Source organism: Epinephelus fuscoguttatus, linkage group LG8 (genome assembly GCF_011397635.1).
Source record: "Epinephelus fuscoguttatus linkage group LG8, E.fuscoguttatus.final_Chr_v1".
In the NCBI taxonomy this organism is placed as follows: Eukaryota; Metazoa; Chordata; class Actinopteri; order Perciformes; family Serranidae; genus Epinephelus; species Epinephelus fuscoguttatus.
In genome coordinates, this window is record NC_064759.1 from 33788568 (window position 1) to 33808855 (window position 20288).

General features: G+C 40.6%; 1 non-coding gene across 1 annotated transcript; it reads left to right on the forward strand.

Annotated features, from left to right (window-relative positions):
* The first annotated feature begins 19284 nt into the window (after positions 1 to 19284).
* trnap-cgg (transfer RNA proline (anticodon CGG)) lies at positions 19285 to 19356 on the forward strand. The gene has a single exon. It is a non-coding gene; the product is annotated as a tRNA-Pro (tRNA).
* The last annotated feature ends 932 nt before the right edge of the window (positions 19357 to 20288 follow it).

The window sequence follows — 20288 nt, forward strand, 5'->3', positions numbered from 1 at the left end:
GTAAATTTCAGCACTGGGTGTGACTGAAAGTGTGTGTGTGTGTGTGTGTGTGTGTGTGTGTGTGTGTGTGTGTGTGTCAGTTTGGGCTGAACTAGATGGCGTGACAGGAGAAATGTCAGCCTCTGCAGAACCCCGGTGAGCTTGGTGTCTTGCTGGCTGCAACAGAAAAATATAGATCTCTGCTGGCAGGCCATGCGGACAGCAGACAATGGTCAAGTGTTCACATCTCCAGAGCTTGGAGTAGATTGAAAGACTTTGATCGATATGTGAACAGCCATAGAAAAAATACTTTTTTCAATAGACATAACTTACTTCAACCAACATGTGTGGGGTACTCCAAAGCATACAGCCCAGTATGTGATTGAAGTTTCAAAAGCCTTTCACTGCTATCTATCATTACTGTATGAAGCATCCATTACGTAAAGGTTTTCAAAAGAAATTTGATCTTTACATTTCACATGACAGGTAGCACACACACAGCTACACATAGTTCACCTGTTTACTCTCCCCATTTCACTAATGTGTACACATTAACAGTCGTTTGCCATTTTTACTGGAAATGAGCTGTCAGCCTCTTTCACCCGGGCTTGAGAAGATGTGGGCTTATCACAATAGTGCATGACAGAATGAAATGTTAATGGAGGGCAGGCCACGCATGGGGGGTGCTGCAGCTCTGATCAGCCTCTTGACGCTCCCTCATCAGCCCTGAGCTGTCACGGTTAAGGCAGTAGTGTTGATAGAAATGTGCCCACTGACCTTATTGCTTTTCTGATGGCTTTCATGAGGATTAAAAAAATAAGGAGCTAAGTGATAATAGCAACAACATATCTTTGTGTATGTACTAATGGATAAACCTCAGGGACATGTAAAACAGTAGTTGAATGCCAGCAAATTTATAGTATGTTGTTCATGAAAGGTGGTTCCTGTGTTTGTTATTTAGCAGGTAATGTCTGAAAGGATGTTGTGGCACAACAGCTCATTTAAAGAATAGTTTGACATTTTGGGAAATACACTTTCTTGCCTGGAGCAGTGGTTCTGCAAACAAAATCCATACAAATACATTTTTTCAGCCAAAAAAGACACCATTAATATCACTCACAAGAATCTATTTTAGCGACCAGTAAAACTAATGCTAATGCTCGGTCTTCTAGAAATTTGTATATTACTAAATTGAATTCATAATTTCATTGTGATGACAACGTAACTGCTGCCTGGATTCCGAGATGTTTCTTTGAGTTAATGAAACAAGACATTTATGTACTGTGCTGGACTCGCAGGGAGGTGGTCGAGGTGGACATCAGTGCAGAACTATGACATCACAACCCAGGGTTTGCATCCAGACTCCTGTATTAGGTTTAGGGAAAAAAGCAATAAAGAGAAAAGAGAAAGATTTGGGTAAATGTTAATAAAAAAGGTAATAATACAAAGATAATGCTGTCAGTAGAACTGGATATGTATTGCCTATTTTGGCGGAAGACAAATGAAATATATTGTCAGTGAACATTTTGCTTTCCGGGTATGTTCATTTGCAGCAATTCCATTATAATAGAAAACGTAATTTGCTTGGCATCATGTTTCCCTCAAAAGCTCATTTGCTATTTGAGATTAGTTGTGTGTAAACTTAATTTCTAGTGGGCCTAGTATTAGTAATGTTTTCCGTCTCCATGGTTTCCCCAGTGATGTGGTCTCGGATCGCGGCCCCCAGTTTGTCTCCCGTTTCTGGAAGGAGTTCTGTGCGCTGTTGGGGGCCACTGTCAGTCTCTCTTCCGGATATCATCCGCAGTCCAACGGCCAGATGGAGCGGCTCAATCAGGAGCTAGAGATTGCATTGCGCTGCCTTGCCTCGCCTCGCCTCACAGAACCCCGCCTCCTGGAGCAAACAGCTTATCTGGGTGGAGTATGCTCATAATACATTGCCTTGTTCTTCTACTAGTCTCTCTCCATTCCAGTGTGCTTATGGCTACCAACCCCCCCTGTTTCCAGCCCTGGAGGGTGAGTCACAGGTTCCTTCAGCTCTGGTCTTGGTTCGTCGGTGCTATCAGACTTGGAGTTGGGCTCGCCAAGTCATGCTTCAGAGTGCTGATCGTCATAAGAAGGTCGCTGATCGGCGTTGGACCCGGGCTCCCCTGTATCAGCCTGGTCAAAGAGTCTGGTTGTTCACCAAGGATCTCCCTCTGCGTGTTGAGTCCCATAAGCTGGCTCCTCGTTTTGTGGGTCCATTCCCCATATCTAAGGTGATAAACCCTGTGGCGCTGAGGTTGAAACTCCCTAAGACCATGAGGATACATCCTACTTTCCATGTGTCCCGTGTGAAGCCAGCTAAGGAAAGCACGCTGGGCCCTGCCTCCAACCCCCCCCCCCAAGATCCTCACCTCCTGTCCTCCTGTGTTTCCCGCCTTGTGTGATTACCTGCCCCGCCCTGATGAGTGTCACCTGTGTCTCATTATCCCACCTTCCCTTGTGTATTTAGTCTGTGTGCATCCCTTTGTCTCTGCCAGTTCGTCTTTTCAGTTCTCTGTAAGCGTCCCAGCCTTTTTCCCAGTGTTAGTCTCGTGAGTGTATGATCTAGTTCTGTTTTTTGGACCCTGCCTCTGCCTTAGCGTTTTTGGATACCTCTGCCTTGTCTGACTGCCTTCCTGTGTACCGAACCTGCCCGCTTCATTAAAGACTTTTGATTTGAACTGAACCTGAGTTGAGTCCTGCTCTTGAGTCCTATCAGTTCAACCTTAACAGATATAAATATTAAACTTGAACTAAACAATGAATAAAAAGGAAGGATGGTACATCATTAAATCACATTTTGTTCAGACATTAAGTGTTTGGTTTTGTTCAGGGGTAAAATTAGCCCACTTTGGTCAACAGTGAGATTTATCAGCTTTTTTTCTCAACAAATCTTTACACTGCTTGGCCTGACAGTCAATATTTCTGACTGTTGTGCACCAGGAAAATGAACCTGCCTGAAAACGTGTTGTGTAACAACAACCAGATATCATTAAAATGTAACATAAAATTAAGTAAAAGTGCAGTGTTCTTTTAAATCTGGTGGGATGTTAATAAAAACAATACAATGTGCAATGAAAAATGGAAATCATGAAATCTTGTAGTAGGGATGTCACAATTATAGATTTTCTTGGTACGATTATTGTCAGAGAAATATCACGGTTTTACAATTATCACGATTATTATGCATTAATTAATTTCACACTATAAATGTGTAAAATCACATGAACACTCCTTATAGATCTTTAAGTTTCATTTATTTCCATGTGCTCCTGCTTTTTCTTTTATCTCTCAACACAACAGTGATGGTTATAAGTACGTGTGATGACTATTTTGTTCATGTATGAAAATATAGTAGCTGTACAACCGGGCTTGGTAAGGTTGGCGTGTTTTTAAGTTGATGTGAAAATAAGCGACAAGCATTTGTGAAATCCCGCACTCGTGTGGACATGAGTTTCTGCCTGTCGTCTCACTCCAAAGAGCTACACTGACCCAAAACCATTACAGCCTCACGGTGTGTGCACACAAACTGCAAAACTATCCATCAAAAAAGTTTTTGAGACATGCCTTAGCTTGTCACGTTGCACTGTAAGCCCAACTCATATCATACCACTATGCCATGAATTGCAAATGACACGCTAACATATACTTTTTAATTCAGTGTTACATTAGATAAATTGAGATTGATGTATTTTAACCCAGTTATTGTGCATTTACCTTTACTTGTGAATGTAAAGCCGGGTGGTTGTCCCGCAGGTGTTGTATCATGTTGCTCTTGCTCCTTTGGCTGTGACTTTTTTGTGGCATGTTTTACAAACTGGAAAGCCATCGTCAACAATGACCCCTTGGTCATTTTGCGATAGCCAAAATGATCCCACACAGCTGACTTTATCTGTTTAGCTGTTTTTTGGGGGGGAATAAGTCTTCTTCACTGTGTTCACTGTATATGGTTCCGCGTCGCGGCATAATCTTTGGAGAGTGACGCTGTTGAGGAATCTTTACGATTAATTAACTGTGGTGTTTAAAATCGTGGTTAATAGTGAAATCAAGTAATCGTGACATCCCTATCTTGTAGCAGCCTTGGCTTATTTAGCCTTGTTTCCACCGAGCAGTATGGTACAGTACAGTTCAATTAGTATGCTTTTTTTTCCATTTTCTCTGCAAAAAGTTGTGGATGGTACCAATGGAACCGTTCCATACTGTTCCCACTTTTGGTCCCCCCTTCTGTTGGGGTACAGATCTGGTACTAAAAGGTAGAACTGTGAATGCTGCAGTCCATTGATTGGTCAATAGCCGACGGTCACTCTGCTCAGGGCTGAGTTGTGGCTGGTTCTGACGCTCATGTAACTACTGTTCATAATGTGCAGAGTTTTATACATTAGTAAACTGTAACTATAAAAAGAAAGGATGTTGTGCCGCCTCTTGCAGCAGCTGCAGATGGAGAAAAAGTAACGACTTTTAAGGTGGAACGTTAACTTGTAATGTTACTCAATGCATGACTGGACTATGTGAACCATCGACACCTTACAGTAAATATTCGATATGACAACGCTGACCATTACCTAAGTTTTTATATGACATACACTTTTAGTAATGAGTGGATCTTCAAGCGTTTATATTTATTTTCATCCGGATTATGTGAACTGAATACATTCTAATCCTCCCTGAGAGAAAAATAACAGCTTGTGTAGCACCACTTTTCTGGGCAACACTAAACCCCTGAGCTTGCCTGAGAAGGACTAAATGCACAAAACCACTATTTTCAAATATCCCATGTAGAGAGACTCTCACTGCATCCTGTTTTATTTTGTTCTGAAAATGTCAGTGTGCAACACTGTCCTGCGGACGATAAATGAGGTGCAGACTTCCCTCTGTGTCACCGATAATGAGGAAATACATTGAGTGCTGGACGCAGCAGTGAGTGACAACAACCCCGCCCACGTTTAGAGGTACGGTTTGCAGTGGAAACGCTAGGGGTCCAGTTACCATGTCTGAGGGGTTACTTTCGGTTCCAAAGGTATCATACCAAAAGTGTTTGGTGGAAACGAGGCTTCTGAGGCACCCACTTTGGAAAACTGCTGGCCTCAAATTAGACAGGGTGATCGACACCACTTTTCATTCAGTAGTGTGCCCCAGGAATGAGTCTTAAACCTTGGCAATTTTTTCTCATGGTTCCCTTGTCTCAAAGTCACTATGTTTTTTGAATGGGTTTTTGGTTAGATGCCTGAAATAAGGTCTGTGGTTAACACAAGCTTAAGAGACTTTCACATATTGTTCTAATCATAATAGTGGTGTTCATTTGTGAAGATTATCTTGCTGAACAAAAGTGCAAGTATCATGAACGTTTGTTTGCCACGGAGCTTATTTTCTGCAATAATCCAAAATCCAATGGGAAAAATCCCATAGGCCTTTTATATAGGCCTACAAAAAACATCATCCCTGGAGCCCTCTGTATGAAGCTACTGCCACTACTACTACTACTACTACTGTTTGCTTAACTTACCATAATGTGTAGAAACAAGGGGACATGGCTAGTCTGACTCTGTCTGTTACAAAATCTGCCTATCAGCACCTCTAAACCTCAATAATTAATATGTTTTATCTTATTTGGTTAATCTGCACAAAAATCAATGTGAAAGATATAATTTATTGTATTTTCAAGCCATCTCAAAATCCAGTGGGATTTGAGTGCAGCCACTAAAGTTCAAGGCATTGGAACAAGTGAACACAAGCAGATGTGTGGAGGACTAATCCAAACAGCATCTGCTTCTTGAATTTGATACAGGCTGGCAACTGACACTCCTGTATGGAAAGTATGGCATTGTGATTGCGATGTGAGTCGAGAGCAGTTCAAGAACTGGTACAGGCACCTGCTAAAAGGCCCTCACGCATACACATGAGCGCAATTCAGCATCAGCGTGAGGCTACTGACATTTATTCTCCGTCAACGGCTTTTTTCGTTTCTTTTTTTTTTTGAGAAATCAAGGCTGGAAAAGGCTGTGGATGCAGAATGAGAGCAGCAGAGGAGGATCAAGAGAGTGTGTTATCAGCAGCAGAGGGAAATGAGTAACAAGAGAGGCGAATGGGGGTGGATCTGCTCAAGTGGCGAAAAGCAGCTGGCCGTGTCGGGCTCCATCCTCCTCTCAGCGTAAACAAGCCGGTTACATCCCAATCCGTGTGACACATGCAACAACCGCCAAATCCCACCGGGTGGCTTTTGAAAATGTTAGTTTGTGAGTGAAGTTGTAGCGGACGTGTTTCTGAACTCAGTAGGAGGGGGGATTGATCTCTCAGCCTGTGTGCTGAGTGGCATATAAGGCTGCAAAAACTTGTGTGCGTAGCTGGGTTGAACTGTCTGGTAGAGGTCTAAGATCCAGGGCCGCCCCTCCCTAAACGCAGAACACGTGCTGTGCGTAGGGCCTCATCTTCCATGGGGGGGCACATTTTGCGCGAGGGGACGCATTTGCACATATGCGCAATGGATGCGCACATGCGCTACCGTGAGGCGCGCGTAGAATCAGCTCGAGGAAGGAGAGAAGAGACCTGACCGCCCATGCGTCGCTGCAATGATTGGCAGCACTCGACATCTGAACAATAAGAGGGGTGCGCTGGCAGGCACTTGCAGAGCTGCAGCAGGTGAAGAGTTGTCGACATGTCGTCCAAAAGAGCCCCAGGAGTATGTGCGGGGAAGGCAGGGCGGGCGGGCTCCACGGAGGGGGAGACCCGAGCCTCGGGGGTATGTGCGGGGCCAGGAGGTCGGATGCTCCCGGAGAGGGGAGAGGGAGAAATATAGCTAAATAAGATGCAAATAGAAAAGAATGTCTCTGTATTTTATTTCTGTTTTCAGTGTTTAATTAAGGTGGGAGAGGCGGAGGGCTGAGGGAGATTAGTCGCCTCCAGAGAGGGGAGAGGGAGAAATATAACAAAATAAGATTAAATAGGAAAAACCTGTCTTCCTCTTTTATTTAATTTTCAGTGTTTAATCAAGGGTGGGGGATTGAGGTGGTGGAAGTTACTTTCTTCTGATGAGTAATTGATGGCTATTTGTGACTCAGATTTGTTTATTTATTTATTTCAGTTTGAAGTTATTTTTATTTAATATTTATTTATTTCAGGTTGAATTTTTTTATTTTATTTGACTCATGCAGCCAAACTACTGTATCTACAGTACATTTGTTATTGCCAGTAAAGCTTGTCAAGTTAAATGGCAAGTTGTTGTACGGTCATTTTGTACCTATGATACATTTGGGATGGGGGCCTCCAAATAAAATTTCACTTAGGGCCCCAATTTAGTCAGGGGCAGCCCTGCTAAGATCTACATCACTGCTGCAGTGACAGTTGTGGATACTTATGTTGGTATGTTATCTTGGAGAATTTACAGAGATATACTTTAATTCCCTCTTCACAAAAGGCATTAGACACTGACACACAAATGGAAAACCTATTTGGATCGGGCAGACACAAGACTGGAAACCCACGAAGAATGTCACACTGATACTTTTTTAAACCTGAGCCTCTAATCTGCACAGCAGCTTTAACCTATTAGATTTCATCTCATTCCACTCCTGGAGTTTAAAAGTGGCAGTGATGAATAAGCAACACTAGAGTGCCAAAACCTTTTCCATCTACAACACAACAGAATAACAGAATGCCTTAAGATAAAAAAAAAAAGAAATAGGTAAGTGAGTGCACATTATGTAGGAGTTTATCTTTATGACAGCCATAGGTGCTTTTTCATAAACAGCACACCCCATTGTTTCTTAATGCATAATTCATCAGTAAATCAACTCCATAATACCCCATGATGTGCTGTGAGGATTCTAGTCCCCGTCAATATGCTTACAGCCTAACATAAGATGACACTATCAAGTAAGGGACTCATGTTTTTAATGTGCAGGTAGCCAGCTGCTCACATTCAGTTAGGAACAGAAATTGATGTGCCGCAGCTTTGTTGTCAGTTTTTCCAAATGAATTTGCAAGAAGCAGAGATCGGTATGATGACACCTCGAGGACAGGCATTCATTTTATCATAAGGGGAATGGAAATTATTGTGCGCAGTACCAACTGGGATTGCTTCATGCATGCATACAAACACACATGTACACAGCCTGATATCAGCCCCTCTGTGAGAGGAATCCATCTCACCACAACACAGATGGGCCTCGGGCCTCAACACAGACTGCTCTCTTTAACAATTTACCTGATTTACAGCAGCTGTGATTCAGTCTGAATAAACAAGGAGCAGATGGCCACTTGGAGACACAAGTGTCAATCAGCTGGGATGGAGGCAACAAGAGAAACTGAAGAGTCTCAGGACACCTGGTTGAGAACATGCATGCACATACATGTATGCACACTGTCAAACAACAAACAATGTTCAGACAAACATATCAGGTCTGTATTATGGTGTGTTCAAACTGAACAGGATGTGAGCGTCTTGTGTGACAAGTTTACATGCAAAATCGATGCAAAGACGTGAATAGATGTGGATTCGAGCCAGTTAAAGTTAAAAAATGCTCAACTTGAGCGTGAAATTCGCGTGACGCTGTGTTGCAAAGGCCTATTAGCATTGAGATGTAGTCGAAATTCTCCTGGCGTTACCAAGATGGAGGACAAACATTGTGGCCGTCTGTGTGCACCGGAATTCTATCCCTGAACACTTCACTAAAAAAGGAGAGGGCTCAGAGAATAATAGTGAGTGAAGCCATAGGACTACCTTTTATTTTGTTGAGTTGCTTCTTGGCAAAATGCTCTGAGGAATTTAGGTTGGTCTTTAACTGTGGCTAGTACAGAAGAAGTGAAGCAGTCATGCATTGCTGTGGCACAATGAAAAAAATAATACAGTGTTGTTGCTGGTTCAGAGTATGGAGCTGCCATGTTTACCATGCTAGTAGGCCTAATGCAATACAAAAATTTGTTTTGCAGTTGGTGTGAACTAAACTAAATTTCAGTTGTTTAGTTAACTTTGATGTAATGAAGGCTCCTGTTTCTCTGTCACCCAGTTCAAAGCAAAATCATCACTGTATTTATTGTTAAAGTGCACGTCTGATCGAGTTTAACAACCACACAGCTTTAAATGCCATCCCATTGTTATTTGAACACACAGTATGGTGCTGGAACACACACACACACACACACACACACACACACACACACAAGCACAGAAGCCAGAGCAACCAATGTTTGTGTACACATCCTTTTTTTAGACCCATTATCCTGAAATTAAAGGTGCCCTGTGGAGTTTTCTTGTAAACAAAACAAAACAAATTGCGTTTATCCTTGAGGTCTAACAGTCGAATGCACTTCCCTCCTCATAAAACATTTGCCATTTTTAAAATTATTTTAAATCCTACATTGTTTACATCCACATTTACTACCTTGCAGTCTGTTGTGTCATCACTGATAATGTGTTTCGTGTTGCAGCCTTGCTTGTGTGCATCTAAGTACAAACCAAATTAGGGTCGACTGATTAAAACATTGCTCCATAGGGCCACTAGTGGCCCAAGCCACCTCTGGGTACATTTAATTATTACATCATGGTTGGAAGAATTTCAGGTCTTTGTTCACTGTACCCATTACCCCAGGACAACAATGTAATCATTTTTCAAAACAGTCAGTTAATGGTATCGCCAAAATTCCATTGTGATCGTTCCTCTGCTGTTAAAAATGATCAAAAAACTTTAGAGACACTTCTTAGGCTTATATAGCCTGAGGTTTAAAAGCTATATTTAAGAACACTGAAAGACTATCCAAGCACACATGAGTTCCACAGATAAGTGAATGCTTTGATGTATTGTGGCACTTTTGTGTTTCATTTACCACATGGCCACAAGTTAGTCAGTATTGCTCGATGTAATCTATTAAGGAGGATTAGGGCCATGTTCAAGAAAAAAAAGAATCTTAGATTTCGAGAATAAAATCGTAAATCTATGAGAATAAATTTGAAATATTACAAGATTAAATTTGTAATTTTAGGAGAAAAAAGTCGCAGATTAAGACCAGAAATTTAGGTCACATGGTATAAAAAGAGACAAAGTGTGAGCAAACAGTGTGGGGGTAGTAATTTAAGCTTCAACAGTACCTAGAAACCAATGGCTCTGGACACAGGAACAGGCAGACAGAGGATCAAAGTCTGATCAATTATGAAATAGGGATCAATAATTTGGCCTCTCATATAAGACACAGCAGACAAATGCTCAGGTTAGCACAGCAAATGGAGTGGTGTACGGCGTCAGTCACTGTGACGAATGCATATTAATACACCAGAGCTGGAAGACCCACGTCTGCCAGACCCACGTCTGCCAGTCAGCTTCAGCAGCACCAGAGAGAGTTATGCATAAGAACGGGACTGTTTGCCAGTATTGTTCTTATATTGTAGGGGATGTGAATGGAAAAACATCCAACATATTAACATACATATGATGTGTTGATCAACGGGACACACCAGGGGCCAGCTCCTTATCCCTGCTGCTTTCAGCCAGCCTTAGAACACAAAGCAGAATGGGATGCATTGTAGGTATATGAATGAAAACACATTGATCATAATAATGCACAGTGCAGCATCACCCAGATGTGGAATCCTTCTATAATGTAGTCTGCATATGACACAACAACCAGGGGATGTTTTTTTCTGGAGGCGCACTGGTGGAAGTGCAGCAGTGTGGATCAGTGTGGATGAATGAAAAATGAAAACAATAAACAGTTTCCAGGTGGTACGTGACATTGTAAATGTAATAATATCACCTGAAATCTTATTGGTAATGAATTATATTGCTTTGGTACTGCTGAAACATATATTACTTTCACTCCAACACTGTTTCCACACACTTCGTTGCTTTTTTCACTATCCAACATTCTGGTCTTAATCTTTTAATCTTGTAATGACTTTTTTCTCATAGATATTTGACTTAATTCTCATAATATTATGACTTTATTCTTGAAATCTAAGATATTTTTGTTCCTTTAACATGGCCCTAATCCTCCTTTGTAGTAGTAATTTGTGCAGCTGGTGCGATTGATATTTCCTGAAGCTGACCTTCCACTACCCATTTCGCTGCATTCCAAATATATATGATGGCAGACAGGAAATGAAAGTGACCTCTAAAGCCTTGGAATTTGATTTGCCTTTTTGAGTGTTTATTTACTTAAAGGAGAGAAAAGCTGCCTGGAGACTTTGATGCATGTGTGGATGGATTATCACACACAGTCAATGTATGCACAGTCTCGTCCTCCTGCACAAAGACAGTAGATTACCCACACAGCACACATTTAAATGGCATGCCAAAGGCTATTCTTAAATCAATTCACCAAGGCCATATCTACCTGAATTATTTAAGGAAAATGCGCATTTCATTCATTATTGAGACACAAATGTATTCATTTGTTAAACCTAATTTGTACTTTTTACTAAATGTATTCTCTCAGTCTGTCACACATTGACACACAGTGCCTTTGAGCACTGGAAGAGAAACACAAATACGAGCAAAATGGATTGTGTCCAGAGGGACTACTAGACACCAAAACTTAATCTATAAAAAAGACAAAGATAGTTGCTCATTTTGTGACACTGAAATAAAAGGGTTGTTTCAACCTGTCTGAAGTTCTTTTGTATTCCATTTCATGTGTCATTTACAAGTATAAACCCTTAAAATACACATCCGAAGAGACAAGTGGGTCACTGGGTGGGTTGTGGGTGCTGGTGGCAGATCCTCACATGGAAAATGAGTGGTTAATTATGGGTGCAAAAGAGAAATGATAACCCTGTTAACTGTCTGAACTGCGAGCCACAGAAGGTCAATCTAATTAATTTACATTTCTACTTTTCTAATTTCCATTCAGTGGATAATAATGTGTCTGCCAATCTCCTAAGAGCTTTTTAGAGTTGGTGACTTTTACTGCCACATTTCATTACAACTACATGACAGTAGTTGTTAGGAAAATTCTCAGATTCTGACCGCTGCCTCGGGATATTTATGCAGGTTTCTGTCGATCATCCAGCATTGTAACAACCTCCACTGTAAGATCTGTAATACCTCCGTGATTGTCATCCCTTTGATCACCTCTCACACCCACAACACACAAAAATGTGCATTACTATACAAACACTTAGAAAACAAATAGCTATCAGTCCAGATGGATTAGCCAAGGCAGGAAACAACACTCAGATTAGATTATTTATTCTCATTAATTTATCAGAAATTGGTCACAGGCCCAGATAAATCTGCCACGCAATATGAGTCCGGACTGCATTTGGTGGTGCCCTCTTTAGAACATCTGAATCTAACGTTTAGCAAACATAAAACAGGGCATTGATCAATAGGCCTTTTCCAAAGCAGACAAGTTATGATTGTGTGACAGTGAGCCAGCATGCTCAATACCATGACCCTGAAACTGAATTAGCTGGATGAAATTCAGCCATTATTGATTTTATCATTTACACCTGTGCTTTGCCAACTGTGACATGTCAAAATGTCTTCCATTACAAAGGTCTGCTGCAGACCACTGGTTTAATGTTGCTGCACAAAAAGCTTATGATGTGGTTGTCACCTATTTGATCTGACATTTTCCACATTTTGTCACTGACACAGAAGTTGCTCAATTGATTGTGTTTCCTAAGCACACCACTCATTGTGTGGCTTGTTGATCTAGGGTTATGATTCTCGCTTAGGGTGCGAGAAGTCCGGGGTTCAAAACCCAGAGTCTTAATTTCAAGCTGTCTAATACTTTGGTTTATGACTAATTACTTGCAAAATGAATAACATTCCCATCATTCTTAGCTATACTTTGTATTTAGTGCAAATAAGCAAATGTTAGCATGTTAACATGCTCCACTACTACTGTGAACAAAGTAAACAATGTAAATGGCTTCAGCATCAGTTGGTCTTGTTATTCTGACCATGTCAGTATGCTGATGTTAGCATTTTTGCTTTGAGTATGACTGTAGAATCTTGTTTCAACATCAGCTCAATGATTGTTCATTTTTTAGTGCCATTTTATTGTGTTACCTAGTTTGAATTGAGTCACCAAAGAGGCAAATGATAAGGTTCTATTAACCTTTTAAGCTTACAAGACTAGAAGTTTCTGCTTTCCTCTTTGAGAGCACCAATGTTTCTTTCTAGCTTGTGTGTTCTCCACAGCCACAGCTGGTGATTCCTACAAAAAGCTTAGTTGAAGAAAATGAAGAATCCTTGGGACAAAGGTAAAGGTATTATTACCCAAGGGGAACCAGAAACAGAGTTATTTCTTCCATCTGTAAATTCTGTGGGGCAGAAAATTTATTGCCATCATTACTGCCTACTGGACTGCTCCCAGCATGCTCCTCAGAGATCTACCTTGGTAGGAAATCCCACTACTGGAAACTCATTTATGTTGCTTTTAAGTATTCATTCAGCCGAAGCGTTGCCTACTGTTATCCAAAATGTTGATTTCACATTTTGATAGTGAAAACTTTAATTTTGTTTTTTGACATAGAACAGGCTGTTCTCATGCACTGTGCATAAAAAAAGTAGTGCACCCACAATTTTATCCCACGTAATCATGAGCCAGTAATTCATGTATAACCCACATAATAGAGGAGGTTGCAATCATGTGAACAATGCGCTAACAGCAGTAAGGAAGGAGGTATTATAAAGACCAAAACTCTGCGTGAGGGGATAGGTTGGGGTGATGGATAGGCCAAAGAACACTGGACTCTCCCAGGTAACTGCAGTTTGGAACCGTTTGAAACCAAAATAACTTGTTACTCTTTTACTAAACCCAACCTACGTGACTTCACTTGCCTAAACCTAAAGATGCCCAACCATATTTATTTTCCTAAGTCTAACCAAAGTAACTTCACTTGCCTAAACCAAACCTGCGTAACTTTACATTAAGTACGTAACATCATTTGTGGAGCACTAATTTGTTAGATATCATACGATCATTGCATGTGTTTTTTCATACGATATCACACAAACCGTTGTATGTTGCATAGTATCTTGTTCATTTGATTAGTTTCTCACCTTGTACAATCCAAATCTTTGTGTTGAGTGCTTAGCATTGCACATACATCATGTTACATACACTCTGTTAACTACAGGTCAAAACACTGATGGTTGAGTTTTATTATTTTGTTGTTACAATTAGAGATGGACACCATAGGGTTGTTTGATCTAACAGAAAGCCTCACACTGGGCTACCAGTCTGCCTACTTCTCCAGTGGCTGCATCTTATCTAGTCCCATGTGCTTTGCATGTCTGCACGCAAACACACACATACACACACATGGGTCCCGCCTCCCTGCAGCAAAGAAGATAAAGAAGATCTAAACAATCATCACTGTTTCAAGGTGAAAACCCAAGATTAATGTCACCAATTTATTATCTGACCAAATGTCTCCCTTTCTGCCCCTGAGTTATGACCTTGAATAACAGCCAGAAGAGCATTTATGCAGAGCATTATGATGTCACAGTGGAGTTAACCTTTGACCTTTTGGATATAAAATGTAATCACTTCATCATATTATTCTATTATACATTTGTGTGAAATTTTGTCATTATGAGCATATGAATTCTTGATTTACGGCCAAAAACATGTCATATGAGGTCATGATGGCCTTGACCTTTTAACACCAAGTTCTAACCAGTTCACTCTTGAGTTAAAGTGGACGTCAGTGCCAAATTTGAGAAAATTCCCTCAAGGTTTTCTTGAGATATTGTCTTGTGACGGAGAATGCGATGGATGAGGTCACAGTGACCTTGACCTTTGACTATACAAATTTTAATCAGTTTTTCTTTGACTCAAAGTGGATGTTTGTACCAAATTTAAAAAGATACCCTCAAAGTTGTCTTGAGATTTCACATTCATGAGAATGAGATGGATGCTAGATCAAAGTGACCATGACCTTTGACCTTTAAACTGTAATCAGTTCATCCTTGAGTCAAAGTGGATGTTTGTGCCAGATTTAAAAAAAAAAACAAAAAAAACAACCCTCAAGGCATTCCTGAGATATCGCATTCACAATAATGGGACACAGGGACCTTGACCTTTGATCTATGGCTATTGAAATGGGACCTTGACCTTTGATCTATGGCTATTGAAATAAAAAATTCCCACAAGGCGTTCTTGAAATATTGCGTTTATAACAATGGGATGAACTGACGAACGGATGAGCGGATGGGCTGGGGGGCAACCCAAAAACATGATGCCTCCACGCACGTATAAAAAACAAACACACACAAAAAAAAGATGAAACACAGCCATGTTGAGGCAATGCTTTGAGACAGAGAGCAGCCAGACTGGAGAGCAAAGTAGGGAGTGATGACCAATAAATGTCTTATCCAAAAGAAAGAAAAGCCGATATTGTTTCTCCAATCCCATTTTGTTGGGGTTACTGTCAGGACAATCAGCCCCTTTTCTGACTCTGAACTGGAAAAGTAAAGAGAAGAAAAGGAAGGAAGTTTAAGCACTGATATAGATTTATAAGCACATAAAACTCTGCCTTTTCTCATTTGTCTCAAAATGTTTGTTTTCACCATTACTGGATCTCAGTCCTCCTGCAGATATCCACTGCAGTTGCCATTATGCTAATGACTGAATGCATGACTTCACTCTGTCTTAAGAAGAGGAGGGCACTGTTCATCCAATACAAATACTTAAAGCTTTCAAAATATACAGCATCCATAAAGCGCAGTGGAAAGTGTCACTTGATATTGCTTTAGATTTTAAAGACCTTTTTGTCCTGAGAAAATGGAAACGCTGATGTCATGACTTCATTGTGTAGCCTCTTTAACTGGTTCTAACTTGCCTTTTGCTGTTTGGTTTGTAATTTCTTTTCACATTGTTTTAAATGCTGCACTTAAGGGAAAAGGTTAAAAGCAGGTCCATTAGGGTAAAAGAACAATACCGCAGAGCAATAATGATGTGTTCTTGAACTGAGGTAGCCTCCCTACCCTGAAATTTCTATTAACATTGTCTGCATGGTTGCCTGGTTTTCTGCCTCTCATCATACAGTTCATATTCAGAGGAAATTATAGAAAAGAAATATAGAAATGTTCCTGTATATAGACAGAATCAAACATAAAGGAAAAACATGCCATACTTAATATAACGTATAGGAAAATGGAAGCAGTGGCAGGAAATGAAATGAGCCATTGACAACCGTTTGTGGCATTAAAACCTCCTCTTCAAATCTCATGGATAATAGGTCACAAAATGAAGATAAACAGCATGCTCCAAAAAGCAGGAGCCTGGGAAGGAGAAATAGCAAGGTAGTGCATTAACCTTTTCAGGGATACTAATGAAGAATACTCAGTGACCCCTTTTTAGGGAGTATACAATGTGTTGTACTGTCCAACAGCCGGTGATGCTCCATTCATGGTAATGCCATCCTCTCAGTAGTTACTGTGGCAACCTCACAGAGTGAAGGGTGGTTTCATAATTTTAGAATGAGACTTGTTGTAGATTGAGGCTAGGGAGGATAACAGCTAAAAACAAATATACTTTATTGTTATTTGTGCATGAATGAGGAACTCAGATATTAGCTCTGAGACGAGGAGGAGGAGGAGGAGGAGGAGGGGGAGGAGGAGGAAGAGGGAATTTGGAAAATGCACTGATGATAAAGGCTGTCGGGGTTCCTTCTGTAATTAAATGTCATTTTTCATATAGTTAAAAAGCAATAAGCTCTAACCTCCTTTCAGCTAATATCAGAGGGAGACTCATTCAGGAAATAATCACAGGTACATCTCCACCCACTAATGGAGAAAAACAAACTGAAATAAAAAACTACACACTCATAGATGCCATCAGGCTAGACAAACTGCCTTTGAAAGGTGAATCCGCTTTAATTAGACAAATGCTATGTCAACACCAGACCCTGAAACTGAAGCACCTAAATGGCCTTCAGTCATTATTAATTTCATCATTCACACCTATGCGATGATGATCCACATGATCATTTCACCATTCCACTCATGAAGAAAGCAGGAAAAGCTCACACACTGATCAGAAAAATGGATTGTCCACTCCAGAGGTTGATGGATGAAGCGAGAAGGTGCCAATAAAACTGACCAGAAACGTTTCGGCCACACAGCCATCCTCAGTCTGCCTGAGGATGGCTGTGTGGCCGAAACGTTTCTGGTCAGTTTTCTTTTGTTTCTTGTTGTTTTTCACACTATGGTAGCACTTGTTATATATTTTTGTATATATTTTTGATGGACCATTAAACATGCTACCTCAACATCCATCAACCTCTGGAGTGGACAATCCATTTTTCTGATCAGTGTACAAGCTTTTCCTGCTTTCTTTTGATAATTTTTTGCCTATGCACCTGATGTGAGGTTTTTTTTGGACTTGTAATAAGAGCGCAAACACCCTTGTTTTCTTTTCTTTTCTTTTTATGCCATTCCACTTACACCATGGTCATGTATACTGGGAGATTTAATGATCTTTCTCTTGATATGTATGATCACAAAGCCGATAACCATGAGAAACCAAATTGCTTTACATTCACCAGCTCAGAAAGAATGGATATCTGAAGCAATAGAAATGATTAAGGTGAAATGAAAAGGTCATTTTCAGCAGCACAGGGGCCAGAAGAAAATGTTGGCATTGTGCATTTCTGCAAACCATGAATACATTACATTTGCACCTGTCATATGTATCATATAAACATTTCTAAAGTGATGTAATACATGAACTGCCTTTGCACTGCATAGTGTATGGCATAAAACCTGGATGAGACATCTGCCAAGCTGCAGACTACTGAAGACCGCTGTTCAAGACCAACAAACGACAAAACTGGTTGTTATTTGGTGAATTGCTGTGTTTCCAGCAGCTTTTTAGCGACTTGTCATCATCTTTGCAGTGGATTTTTAGGCACCAAATGTAGGTGTTGTATCTACTCTGGTCATGAAAAATCCACACTTCATACTGATGTCCACAATCACATTTATTTCTCTTCAGAGTCATGGAACACCGTGAAAACTGGAAACAAGTAAAGCCTTTCAATAACCTCATAACATTAATCTCAGTCACTTATTTCGTCAACACAAATGTTCAACAAAGTTAGCCAAAATCACTTTTACCGTGTACGCTTTGTGAACCAGCAGTAGACAAAATTTAAGAGCATAAAAATCCGCTGTGTTGTCATCATCTCTCATCTCTCCCTCTTCCTAATCCCCGCTCACCACTTCCGGTTCATGTGACTCATGGAGGAAGTATTTCTCATAAACATTTTTAACAGAAACATTTTAACAAGGTTTGGCAGCAGAATTATGAATTACACACCAAGGGTTTATAAATGCATATAAACATATATATATATATATATATATATAAAAAAAGAAATCAGATATCAACATATCTACCGCACATGCTGACTTCCGGTGTTGTCATGGCAACTTATATAGCAGTGTTACGAGCGTCACCTACAGGTGTTTTGAAGCAGCCTGTTGCTGTGTTTCCAGCGTATTTTTTAGCAACCTGTCATCGTTTTTGCAGCAGATTTTTTTAGGTACCAAATGTGGGTGTACCACCCTGTTACTGTGTTTTCAGTGGCTTTTGTTGAGGGAAACTCATTCAGGAATTAATCACAGGTACATTTACATCCACTAACAGAAAAAACAAACAATGACATACAGAGCTACAAATACACAGTCAAAGGTGAAGGTGAACGCACTTTACTTAGACAAATCCTATGCTGACACAGGGCCCTGAAACTGAAGCAGCTAAATGGCATTCAGCCATTACTAAATTCATCACTTACACCTCTGCTTTCCCTACTGTGACAAGTCAGAATGTCTTACATGAAAAAGTAAAAATGTCACACTTATTTTCTCTGGTGGTCTTTTAGTCTATTAACTAGAGCAGCATTTTGAGGAGGGGAAAGTGCGTGGCAGCTCTTATGGGGCTCCTCAATCTAGAGGTATTCTCGCTTAGGTTGTGAGAGGTCTTTGTGTCAAATCCTGTACAAGGGCAGAATATCCTGTGCTTAGCAAGTACACAACTTTGCACTTTCCACAGCAGTTATCAGTGTCTCACTAAGTCATGACAGTGAGGTCGTGAGACAGCATTCACATGACGCAGAAACTTAAACATCTAAGTAGAATACAGCCTGTGCTTACTTTTCTGCAACATTTGGTAATGTCCTCCATGGAAAAGGCCTCTATTGCAGACATAGTTTCTTTTTGCTGCAGGAAAAGCACACAAAATGATTTTTACCTATTTCATCCGACTTCTTCCACAAGACAGATGCTAAATCAAGCAACATTTCCTCAACATGAAAAAGCCTTTGACATGATCTCATGTGGCTCGTTGGTCTAGGGGTATGATTCTCGCTTCGGGTGTGAGAGGTCCCGGGTTCAAATCCCGGACGAGCCCACAGTGATAAAATGTGTTCTATAGCTTTCTTACTAATTTGGAAAGTACAAAACAGCATTGTCCTACTCACTGGGCAAGTATTTCCACCAGGTGAATTATCCCCAGCCATTAGGGGTGTAAAATCATCAGGATGGAGCAGCAAATTTGTACTTCATCAATGTGAGTTATTTGTGTTTGTTGAGATTTGTGCTGGGATATGGCACAGATTTCCAGGGTGGCCAGAGGATGTGAACCCACTGTAATCAAACGCATTGTCAACACAGTATGTAGGCCACTGTGTACTATCTGGGTTGGTTGTGTCCAGCCCTTGGTGTGTTGTTGTGACTCTGCTTTGTTAGAAGGGTGTGTTATCCAAGATCAGCTTGATCACAGTAAACTGACACAAAGTCTTGTTCAAACCAGCGCCTTCTAAGAGTTCACATAATTACTGTGTGGATTATGTTCACAAGGCAATGTTTTTTTTTTTCAAATGACAGAAGTGCGACCTTTTTGTACCATGAAAGGTTCCATGTGTGTTTCAGTTTAGACAACAAAATTAAGGTTGAGGAAAGGTTGTGGTTTTGGTTAAATGCCTATCACACTTGTGCCACAAATCACTCTGCATCTTTCCCATATTAAAGCAGGATCTTTCTTTAACCAAGTGGTGTGAATACCTAATCATAACCACACAAAAAATGTAGAAACAAAAGTCGATGTTGTATTGCAAGGGCAGATTTGTCCAGTATTGTTAAGTATCAACGTGGTTCCAATTACATTCTTCTCTGTCTCCTCTCATAGAACAGCACACCCCCACCAATGCTGCCCCCTGCATTGTTTCAATGCCCCATTTTCACTCTGAATTCCTGCTAACACATGGATGAGCTAACAGCGCTAACACCACTGTGAGGATGGAGTAGCACTGGAGCAGCTACTGTAGCATGTCACAAGGTCTC